The sequence below is a fragment of the Podarcis vaucheri genome, assembly GCF_965113315.1.
Source record: "Podarcis vaucheri genome assembly, chromosome: 8".
In the NCBI taxonomy this organism is placed as follows: domain Eukaryota; kingdom Metazoa; phylum Chordata; class Lepidosauria; order Squamata; family Lacertidae; genus Podarcis; species Podarcis vaucheri.
Genome location: NC_138766.1, coordinates 34,945,416 through 34,957,485, shown reverse-complemented (window position 1 = coordinate 34,957,485; position 12,070 = coordinate 34,945,416). Strand labels below are relative to the sequence as shown.

At 46.7% G+C, this 12,070-nt stretch overlaps 1 protein-coding gene and 2 long non-coding RNA genes across 9 annotated transcripts in view; 1 reads left to right on the top strand and 2 right to left on the bottom strand.

Annotated features, from left to right (window-relative positions):
* The window catches only part of LOC309539168 (uncharacterized protein), a 389,363-nt gene that overhangs the window by 374,578 nt on the left and 2,715 nt on the right, over positions 1–12,070 (bottom strand). The gene's annotated exons all lie outside the window — the stretch shown is intronic.
* Positions 2,292–3,050, bottom strand: LOC309538531. Its single transcript, XR_014222278.1, has 2 exons — positions 2,939–3,050; positions 2,292–2,618 (listed from the first exon to the last, which is right to left on the bottom strand). It is a non-coding gene; the product is annotated as an uncharacterized lncRNA (long non-coding RNA).
* Positions 3,148–12,070, top strand: part of LOC309539174 — a 101,851-nt gene continuing 92,928 nt past the window's right edge. For 2 of the 7 annotated variants that reach the window (XR_014222730.1, XR_014222731.1), the window contains exon 1: positions 3,153–3,541. This is a non-coding gene — a long non-coding RNA (uncharacterized lncRNA). Of the gene's footprint in view, positions 3,542–12,070 lie in introns of all 7 variants that reach the window. The other 5 variants (XR_014222732.1, XR_014222734.1, XR_014222733.1 and 2 more) reach the window with 3 other exon arrangements.

Genomic DNA, 12,070 nt, shown 5'->3' with positions numbered 1-12,070 from the left:
AGTCACATTCCTTATCCAACAGATGCCTGGGGTCACACCCATAATTCCCCATAAAAACATACAAATGTTACTGTGGCTAGACACCAAACTCTTGGTTCCATTTCAATCAATGTCACACACAGACACACACACGTTTTGAAATCTTTAACACACACCTTTTTCCTTGCTATGCTCTGGTAATGTCTCTAGTGACCATATGAGTCAGGCCACTGCCCTTCATTCTTCCTCCTTCCTGCTCTTTGCTGAAATGCTGGCAAATCCCAAAGTTCCAAGCACTTAATCCAGCACATCCTTTGACACCCGTGTTGCTCATTTGGAAAACTTGGCAGGGGTGGGTGGGTCGAGGGGCCAAGTGGGTCTGCTTGCTTGTCCACTGAAAGCAGGGATATAGGGCACCTCTGCCCCTCCAGAATTTTTTTAAAAAACACATAGATGCCGTTCATAGAAACAAAGGATCATAGAACTTCCAATACCAAATAAAACAACAGCTAATAGGCCACCACTGCCGTGCTTGTTGCACCGCAGCTTCCACCACTGACCATTGCCATTAGAAGAGCACTAAGAGTGCAAGCTTTTTATCCTAACTCTGGTCATTCAGTAATTCTGGGTGGATATAAGCAGGGCTCCCCCCAGGGGGGGACGCAAGGGTACGCAGTACTGGCACCTCTTTTTGTGTGGCACTTACTGTAACAACTTTATGGTGAGTTCCGGCACCTATTTTTCTAGGAAAAAAGCACTGGATAAAAGCACCACAGGCCCTGCTGATGACCCCAGAAGTATCTAATAATAAGGCCCCAAGTCTTATATTTGATTTTCTTCCTGATTTACAGTGCAGCTCTATACATGGGACTAAGTGAGGCTCACACTCAGGTAAGTGAATAGGATTGCACCCATAGAGATGAAGAAATGGCCCAGAACTCCCGTCAGACTGGGTTTATGATACTATATGGTTTAAGGAACTATGCACACCAGCCTGAGGATGGGCTCCCACTGAATACAGTTATAGCGGTACCTTGGGTTGCATACGCTTCAGGTTACATACGCTTCAGGTTACAGACTCTGCTAACCCAGAAATAGTACTTCAGGTTAAGAACTTTGCTTCAGGATGAGAACAGAAATTGTGCGGCGGCCGCATGGCAGCAGCAGGAGGCCCCATTAGCTAAAGTGGTGCTTCAGGTTAAGAACAGTTTCAGGTTAAGAACAGGCCTCTGGAACGAATTAAGTACTTAACCCGAGGTACCACTGTACACTTACAGCTGAGTAAAGGATAGCAGTGCAAGATTGTCAGCTGTGACCCAGGAAGTCGACAGTTCAGAACTTTCCCAGTGGTTTCATGGGTGATGTGGCCTCAGGCAAGATACTGTGGGGACAGCTATGAGGCATGGAGCTGCAACTTGTCCCAGTTGCCTGATATGCATTCCTATATGATATACGTAGCTGGGAGCGAGCATCACCATTCGCTTTTGCAGAGAATGTTAAGAGATACCCCATGTTTTGCAGGCTAGGCACCCATGATAAATGCAGTGTGTGATGTGCAAATCACTCCTGTTGACTGTCCTCTAATACTTGTTTCTCATAACTCTTTTGCAAGCTTACCAAGGATCCAGGGGATTGCTCAGTTGGTAGAGCATGAGACTCTTAATCTCAGGGTTATGGGTTCGAGTCCCACATTGGACGAAAGATTACTGCCTTCCAGAGGGTGAGACTAGGTGAGCCTTGGAGTCCCTTCCAACTTGACAATTCTATAGTTCTATGATCTCCTGTTCAAACTTTTTGGAAACATACCCAAGGCTCACATGGTTAAGGAGCTGCCTTCTACAGTCGCACCATTAACCCATCCAGCTCATTACTGTCCATGTTGACCCTGAAGTGGTTTATCCAGGATTTCAATCCCAGTCCTACGGGGACATGCCAGGGATGGGACTTTTTGCATGTGCCAAAAGCTACAATCTCTGTGCCTTTTAACTGTTTCATGCCTAGCACAGCTGCAACGAAGACGGTCTTTTCCATTACAGCAAGTTGTTGGCACAGACTCGCAGACTTGCAAACAAAAAGCCGCAGCCAAACCTGTCTCCCTGACGAGTGCATCTGTATTTGTGATATACATCTGTCACACTTAGACTTTACACTTTCAGATGTACAGTACATTTAGAACAGGGCAGGCACGTGACACGGCCTAAAAGCCTAACTATTGACAAGGTCATTGCCATCTGCAGGAAGCAATTAATGGGTTCCAAGCAGATGTCTGTAACAGGCAAGTTCCGTACTGGGTGAGCACAAGGGACTGCAAGTACATACAGCCCATTTATTGCTAAAAATTATATCTCATTGCTGGGAGGGAGGCTGCATGGCATTCCTTAACTGGTTCATTTGTCAGTCCCACTGGTTTTAAATGAAAGTTGACTGGACTGCCTTTGTAGGACCACATCCCTTGAAGAAAGCAGGTTCACTGTGCTGTTGGTTGTGTGTGTGTTTTGAGCCACACTCATGCAAGCGTTTACCGAATCCTTAGGAATCCTGTCTGTGCATGCCATTGGTTTCCCATGGTGAGAACCACGGTTAGATCTCTACATTTCTGAAGGGGAATGGCTTGGTGGAAATATCTCTTCAGCAATCTTCTCAGGGGGGGAAGAAAAGGGAAAGGATAATATCAATATTTTATTGAAAATGATAGAGGGAAAAGGGGGGAGAACAAAGTTGTGTATAAATATATACACATGCATGTGTGTATATATATATATATATGTATACATATATATCTCTCGATGTGCCTGACTCGCTCCCCGTAGCAAGCGCCGGCGCCGTTCACCCCGCTCTTCCCCCTTCACCTCCCTTCTCTTCCTGGTTCCTCCCCAGAAAGGCTGCGGCGGGGTCACCGAGAGAGAAACTGGGAAGAGAACCAACTGCTGCGCAACGCTCAAATAATAATAATAATTACGAAAAAGCCGCAGGGGGAGGGGGTTGCTCCGCTTTCGCGGTCAGGCAGGCCCAGACACCTGCCGGAGCGGGAGGCCGAGAGGGAAGGGAGCGCGCCGCTGCCTCCCGCCGACCCCGCGGAGGAGGGGCAGCAGCAGCAGCTTCGCCGGAGCAACTCGAGGCGGAGCCCGCCGTCGGGCGCGCGCGGCGTCGGCGGAGCTCCCGCGGCCGGCGTCTTTAACCCCACGCGCGCCGCGGAGTACCCGGCGTCTCGCTGCAAGCCGGAGGGCTTTTTTTTTTTTTCTAACCAGGAGCCGCGTCGGCGTGACCTTTTCGCGGTCCTCCTCCTCCTCCTCCTCTTGCAAACGGTTGTGCTTAAGCTCCCGCCTCAGGGTGGGGGAGAAGGAGGTGGCCCGCTTTCTCCCGCCAAAGTCCACTTTCAGCCCGCGCCTACTCGGTCCCACCCACCCGCGCTGGGAGCTCGTCGCCACCCCTACCCCGACAAAGCAAAACAAATAGGCGGCGTCTCCCGACGAAGGCTTTCCCGCCCTTTCTCCAGCCACCATTGACGCCCAGGGCTCGCTCGAAGGAAAGCGCCTGTGGCGACCATCCCCGTCCCGTCCAAGTAAGTGCGCAGATAGCGCTACCTTGCGCCACTGAGCGGGAGGGGACTTGCGCCCTGGTAAGCGTGCGTAAAATGGCCAGCTTTTGCAGTGCGCCCAGGTGCAAGTCTCTGCAGCACATTTACTGGGTGAAAATGCGAGTAATCATGGAGATGCAGCTTGCCTGAGGGTTTAAGCTCTGCTTTGGTGCCCTAGGTCACAAAAAGACTGAAATCCTGTGCCATACTGTTAATACTTTACTTGAAGTAAGCCCCCTGAACAAAACCGCTTCCGACCAACTAAACGCGAATACGGGTTGCGTTTCATCAGATCCACCCGGGACTGCGCAGCAACTTCTTTCCGCTTGCCAAAGTCACCTTTCTCCCCCCGCCCCATCCGTTCCTCCCGCCTGCACCCTTCCCCCTTTTTTTTTTGAACTTGGATTTGCTCTTGGTTTCGGGGAAAGGAAAGCACTGTTTTCGGGAGGAGCTTTCCAAAAGGAAACGCCACGCGACTCTTGGCTGGCAGAGAGAGAAAGGAAGGAGCGGGCGTGGCGCGTGGCTGCGCGCGAGACAGGCAGGTGGCGCCGGGAGTCCTGCTGGGGGAGGGGAAAAGAACAAGGAAAAAGGTGAGGGATTGCACAAGCGCAATTGCGAGCCTTGCCCATGCCTGGCGGTGGGGGCTTGTTTTGGAACACGCACGCAAACACAGACACTGCCGATGCTTAGTTCACGTGCTGACAGCGCAGTCCTATGGATGCCTGTGCTCAGGAGTAAGTAAGTCCCATTGAGGTCTGCGGGACATGCTCCCAAGGAAGTGTTCGTGTAGGATTGCAGCCTGCGAGGGCATGTAGAGAGAGACGCAGACTTTAGAAGGATTACTTCGGAGGCAAAGGTTCTTGTGGCATCTTATAACAACAATAATACATTTTATTATTCATAATCCGCCCCCCCAATCTGGCTGGGTTGCCCCCCCCCCAGCCACTCTGCCTGCCTTCCAACAGATATAAAAATGCAATAAAACATCAAACATTTTAAAAAACTTCCTGATACAGGGCAGCCTTCAGATGTCTCCTAAAAATTGGGTAGTTCTTTATCTCTTTGACATCTGATGGGAGGGCATTCCACAGGGCGGGCACCACTCCCAAGAAGGCCCTCTGCCTGGTTCCCTGTAACTTCACTTCTTGCAGTGAGGGAACCACCAGAAGGCCCTCAAGGATGGGGGTGGAGACGCTCCTTCAGGTATACTTCAGGTATACTGGGTTGAGGCTGTTTAGGGCTTTAAAGGTCACCACCAACACTTTGAATTGTCTACGGAAACAAACCGGGGGCCAATGTAGATCCTTTAGGACGGGTGATATATGGTCCCAGTGGCCGCTCCCAGTCACCAGTTTAGCTACCGTATTCTGGATTAAAAAGATGTTAAAAGATAACACATTTATCATGGCATAAACTTCATTGGACTGCAGTCCACTTCACCAGATGCATGAAGTGTTATCCTGAGTTGCAGGTAGAAGTGGAGATTGTAGACAGTGAGGTCGGGCGGGGGGGGGAAATGAAATACAGAAAAATACAGTGATGATGCCTTTATTAACAGTGTCAGTTCCTACCCCTCTTCCTCCCAAAATGTTGAGACACATACAGTCTGGTATTAGTAATGTAGTGTTCATTGAAATCCATTGAACTACTCCAAAGCTTTGCCCTTGCTTCGGTGTCCAAGCTCAAAGAGACCAGGTCACACCTAGCTAAACGGCAATTGCAGGTGAACTACTTCCATGCATGTCTCCCTAGTAAGCCCTAACACTTGTCATTTTCAGAAATCAAATGCCGCGTTATAACTTGAAACTCAAGAGTTGTGAACAGCCTAAGAGTGAAAACAGAGCTTAAGGCTGCAGTTCTATGCACAGCTGTAAGGAAACACACATAAATCAGTGAGCGTTAAAAAGGTAAAGGTAAAGGTACCCCTGCCTGTACGGGCCAGTCTTGACAGACTCTAGGGTTGTGTGCTCATCTCACTCTATAGGCCGGGAGCCAGTGCTGTCCGCAGACACTTCCGGGTCACGTGGCCAGCGTGACAAGCTGCATCTGGCGAGCCAGCGCAGCACAAGGAATGCCATTTACCGTACCTTCCCACTGGTAAGCGGTCCCTATTTATCTACTTGCACCCGGGGGTGCTTTCGAACTGCTAGGTTGGCAGGCGCTGGGACCGAACGACGGGAGCGCACCCCGCTGCGGGGATTCGAACCGCCGACCATGCGATCGGCAAGTCCTAGGCGCTGAGGTTTTACCCACCGCGCCACCCGCTTTACTTCTGAGCAAATATGAAAAGTTTACTGCACTGTAAATGCGGTGGACATGGTTTGAGTACACATTTGTTGCTTTTAAAGTAGATGCATTGGAATGGAACCCCGTTGTTGAGTGCACTTAAAATGTTATGTATGTAGTCGCCCATGTGCTCTTTTCACATGTTCCCTTCGTGCCTCCTTCATGTGTGAAAGATAGAAATGCGGTTTTAAATGCACATTTATAAGGTGTTTTTTTAAAAAAAATCAATGTCTGTGTAGGAAGGTGTAGGATTTACAAACACCTTTAAACGTTTGTTCATGTAACCTGTGAATAGACATTTTCTAAATTAAGTGGTGTATTTTTAGTCTTCCATCCTCTCCCCCCATAACATTGTACATATTTGTGAATAACATTTTTTACATGTTAATCTTGTTGGTCACAATTAACAGGTAAGGTGCTTCTTTCTGCAGCATTCAAACATCACATATGACTATGGTTGCCAGCTTACCTCCCCTCCCTGCTTTCAAGGCTCCTGTGCTGCTAACAGCAGCTTCACAATCAGAAATTTAACTGGTGAAGGTGTGTTTTCCCCCTTGTACTAGAGATGAAGCGATGGGGGTAACTTCATATATTACATTTATTCATGTCAGCTGCCTGTACGTACATTGATTAGCCTGTACGTAATGAGGGTGCTCTTGATTCTAAATATGAACCATCTCAAGGAAATGTGTTATATAATTACAACCCTCCCCCCAAGGTATCTCTTTAAAGTAGTTTTGCAAGAAATACTAGATTGGGCACCATCCGTTTTCCTCTGGATAGCATTTTTACAACTGACACTGCGATCATTTTTTATGATTGATCTTAATGTGCAGGTGTGCATAACTGAGGCAGGATTTGAATTTGCTTTTCTCTTTAAAGCTTGTATTTAAGGTTGATGAATTGTTGACCTAATACATTTTCTGGACAGGAAACGGGGAAGTTACAGCTGCTTACAGCTGTACTGTACAGAGACTGTGTAAAAGTAAAAAAAAAGGTAAAGGTACTCCTGCCCGAACGGGCCAGTCTTGACAGACTCTGGGGTTTGTGCGCCCATCTCACATCTATTGGCCGGGGGCCAGCGCTGTCCGAAGACACTTCCGGGTCACGTGGCCAGCGTGACAACGCTGCTCTGGCGAGCCAGAGCCGCACACGGAACGCCGTTTACCTTCCCGCTGGTAAGCGGTACCTATTTATCTACTTGCCCCCGGGGGTGCTTTCGAACTGCTAGGTGGGCAGGCGCTGGGACCGAGCAGCGGGAGCGCACCCCGCCGCGGGGATTCGAACCGCCGACCTTTCGATCGGCAAGCCCTAGGCGCTGAGGCTTTAGCCCACAGCGCCACCCGCGTCCCTGTGTAAAAGTAGTCACTTTAAATTAATCGAAGTATTCTATAGTTTCAGATCCTGTGCTTTACAACAATAAATATTCCAATGGCTGCACTATCTTTTTTTTAAAAAAAGTGGGTTTTTTTGTTTTGTTTTTTTTTACAGTAAAAGAAAATTCTCAGGCACCTGCTTGTCGACATAATCCTAAACCAGCAGTGGGGAGAGAGATGTTGCTGCTATGCTGGTAGAAGGCCAATATCTAGTGTGCACTTAGCTCAGGAGGGGAAATACTGTACGCATGAGTAGGCAATAGAAAAGTGGGGTGAAAATGACAGGTGCATCTCCAGCCTCCCTGGAACATGGCCATTGCCCATCAGTTGGGGCTTTGTCAGCAATGACCCTACATGCCAGTGAAACTCACAACAATGGGGATGTGCCCTCAGCACACATCCCTGCAGCACAGCATGATGCAAGAGTGCCCTAACTCCATCGGTGCAAGCCAACAGTGCTGCTAGCACCCTTCACATCATTCTCCCTCCCCCCCACCCCCTGCTGACTGCCCCATACAACCTGGCAGCAGCACCCGTCCTCCTGCAACCTGAGAGGCTGCTTCCTTACACTACAGTGATCAGAGATAGGAGGAGCCACACATTCCCCAAACTTCCTGCTCCCCCCCCCCCCGAGTCCCATCCTGTGGCTAGCTGAAGGCAGATAAAGCTAGGCTGGGGACAGTTGAATCCTATCTTCCAATCCCTAGAATGGAAAACAAAACAAAAGGTGGCTGGGAATGAATAGCATCTAGGACAGTGTTTCCCAAACTTTAGTCTGCAGCTGATTTTGGACTACAACTCCCATCATCCCTAGCTAGCAGGACCAGTGGTCAAGGTTGATGGGAATTGTAGTTCAAAAACAGCTGGAGGGAGACCCAAGTTGGGGAAACACTGAACTGAGGATGCCTGAAAAGGAAACACATGTGTGGTGTTGCCAAGCTGTCACACCAGCAGTGTAACTCAACATACAAGCAGAGGAGCATGTGCAGGTTCCCTTCTGGCACCAGCACCATACTAGATACATCTACACCTATTCTATAGTCGCCTGCCATGGAACTTGCATGGGGACAGGAGCCTGCCTCTGATGGGGCAAGCAGTTTGAGCTTCCTACCATCTTCAATTGGGACCCAGTACAGCCTGGGTCGTGGCCTGATCTAAGGTGCGGCATAACTGCAGCATTAGTAAAGGTAAAGGGACCCCTGACCATTAGGTCCAGTCGTGGCCGACTCTGGGGTTGCGGCGCTCATCTCACATTATTGGCCGAGGGAGACGGTGTACAGCTTCCGGGTCATGACTAAGCCACTTCTGGCGAACCAGAGCAGCGCACGGAAACACCGTTTACCTTCCCGCCGGAGTAGTACCTATTTATCTACTTGCACTCTGACATGCTTTCGAACTGCTAGGTTGGCAGGAGCAGGGACCGAGCAACAGGAGCTCACCCCGTGGCGGGGATTCGAACCGCCAACCTTCTGATCAGCAAGCCCTAGGCTCTGTGGTTTAACCCACAGCGCCACCCACGTCCCATGACATGTGCATAGCTATTCATAATTCCTTCGTCGTAAGATGCACGTCTTACAAAAGAAACCAGTACTTATCAGGATGCTTATAAAACACATAAAACATTTTTGGTATTTTTTCCCCCTTGCACTCATGGCAATGGAAATTATATGCAAAATTCATATGGCTCAGTAAGAGAAAACACAAGTTATCTGTTTATTTTTACAAGTTAGCTAGCTATATAGACTCTGATTCAGGAGTAATAACAACACACTATGAGTGTCTTCTGTCTGGCATCAGGCCTTGTGGAAAACCTTCAAGAATTTAATTGAGAATTGGATGAATTATATCTGCTATAGTAAAATCTGTCAGGCTTGCAGTTCCGTCTTAGAGAGTAAAAAATGGTGAGCTAGCGAATCTCTTAATCGGTCAGATCCCCTATAGTTAGGTCATGTTCTAATTGTGTGAGTGGGGCTTCAGCTTGCTTGATTTCCTACAGTATCTAAGAGATGTTTGTTGCATTGTCCTGTTTCATTTTACAATGTATCCCCAAACATGCCTGAATCTGTAGACAATCTGGGATATTGGCTCTAAGCAACATGGAATAGACAGTTCATTTCAGTTTATAATGTCAATGCCCAGAGTTTTGAGCAACTCTGCCCAAACGTAGCTGAGAATATTTTCCATTGATCTTCACAGTATCACCTATAAAGCAAAATTCTTAAGATTCGGTTAATTTTGCAAACTGAATTGTAAACCAAGCTTGTAGTATAATTCCATTTTGGTTTGTAATTTGGGTTAAAATGCAAGGTTTGGGTATAAAAGATGGCGCCTGTAGATTTTTTAATTTAATATTTATACCTCTTAGTTTCTCATTTAGTTCAAGGCAGCTTACGTGAATAATAAAAGTCAACGCCATAAGAACAGCAATATTAAAAAGGCAACTTATTTAATTTTCTACATTTTCCCTACCTTTGTCTATTTATTTGTGTTGCTCTGTTGCTGCGCTTTCTTTCATAACCTTCAATTCACTTGCTGTTACCCCCAAGTCCCTAGTCCTAAGCACTTGTCACTTATGCATTGCCATAGCTAGGGGGCGGGGTTTCCTAGCTGATTTTTTTTGCCTTGCGTGAAGCCTCCAGAGGAGCACCATTGAGGCTCGTGTGTGTGTGTGTGTGTGTGTGTGTGTGTGTCCCAAACTGTGTCTTTGACCCTGGTGAAATAAAGCCTAGTTTCGCCTCTGACCAGACATAAGCCGCAATCTTGTCACAGAGGAATTCCAGCAGTGTTTTCTTCTGTTGCACTATATGCTTTCATCTCAAAACTGGTTGCAATAACTTTGTTCATGCATGATGATTTTTTAAAAAAATAATAATTTTGCCACTATGTCTTAGTGATAAACTCAGCAATAAAAATACTTTTAAAATTTTGAAGAGAGACATTAAAAATGGCAAAAAACCCCAAAATAACTACTAGATGATTTCAGTGGTAGAAACCAAATCACTTAAGAGTAATTTAAGTTAACCTTAGTAATATCTGGCAAGTTTTTGAGAAAGGAGAACAGTTATATAAGAAAGACTAGTTTGTTACTTCACTTAACATGGATTATTGTCTTTATCTGAAAGGCACTGATCTGGATAAGTCAACCAGTGTATTTCAGCCCATGTACCAAACTGTTTGTTCTTCACACAGACCTTCTCATCTTGTAAATCATAAATCTGCACAGAGACAAAAGTTTGTGCTAAGTAAAATACTATCAGCTGTTCCTACAAACAACAAAGTCTTCTCTCTCTCTCTGGTATTAATTACCAAGCTAGAAAATGCTCACTTATCACCGTCCCTAGTTAAATCACAGAGAACATTTTATGGAAGGCCAGGTGCAATGTTATCGCTCATTTGTTTTACCTGCAGCTGCAATAGTTGGTGTCGGTTAATAGTTTACTCGCTATCAAGAATACTATTTCCTTTTAGCTGCTTTCTGACTCAGTTCTAGTACATTGCCCTATTGTGTTTGCGCACTAGCAGTTTGGATTTAATGCCACCATTTGGAAATCAATCCTGTTTGGTGTTTAGAGACTAAAAACACTTGTGTGTGCAGAGCATTAATTCCCTAAATGGACCCTGTTAAGCATGACCCTCAAAGCATTTTCACCATTTGGGGCCAAAAGTTTTATATTCAGCTGAAGAAAAAGAGGCTGCAATGCAAGACAGAGATTGGGCTGGTATTATATTTATAATGATGGCTGCTTGTTTCTTGTCTGGTCCCTGGAAACAGACGTACCAGGTCCCCATGTTCTTCCTGAGACCAATGATTGCTACCAGTCCAAACACTGCTGGGGGGAGGGGAATTGGTCCCCCACAGAAAGATGTTCTGGGGCCCCAACAGACAAAGAGATTTACTCTCCAGTCAGAGGTGTGGTATGATTGTTGTATATACCTGTTGTTTAAATTTTGAATGTGGCCTTGGGCATCTTTGAATGGAAAGACAAATGTCATCAATAAATACTCATGGAGGTTCCATAATAAGGAACAAGGACTGTAGAAGAAAAGGGAAATGCACAAACTATGGTACTGATAATAGAATTCAGTTTCCTGTGAATCACTGGTGTCTCTCACTTTTAAATGCCCGATTAAATTTTATTTTTGTAATCGATTTTCATTGAAAGTTTTTCACATAAGAAACAATAAATAGGTAGAATAGGCACCGGCCTATTGGGCCCTACGTCTTTTATGGGCCCTGCAACAATGGATCACAATACAGTGGTACCTCGGGTTAAGTACTTAATTCGTTCCAGAGGTCCGTTCTTAACCTGAAGCTGTTCTTAACCCGAAGCACCACCTTAGCTAATGGGGCCTGCTGCTGCCGCCGCGCTGCCGGAGCATGATTTCTGTTCTCACCCTGAAGCAAAGTTCCTAACCTGAAGCGCTATTTCTGGGTTAGCGGAGTCTGTAACCTGAAGCGTATGTAACCCGAACTACCACTGTCATATTGATTTGATCTTGAAAGAAAATTACAATTGAACTTTCTTAGTTCAATGTTATCCCACTAGAGTGCATGCATGAGCCCCCCCCTCGAGATTTTGACTGCCTAGGGGTCTCCACAGGATTTAATCCAGCACTGCCTGGGAGCTTGCCCCTCTGGGAGGCCCTCTCTGCCCTGACCCTCAAACAGGACCCTCCATCTTCAGTCCATCACCTTGTGTGTATCTTCCTTGATATGAGATAGGGAACTTCAGATTACAGGACGACTTACATTTTATTTTTGGAACTGACAATAGAACAGTGTGGAGAAGCCAAATGTTAGGACACAAAACTAAGAGCATATACTGTAGGAGCAATGGTAAGGGTCTTTGTA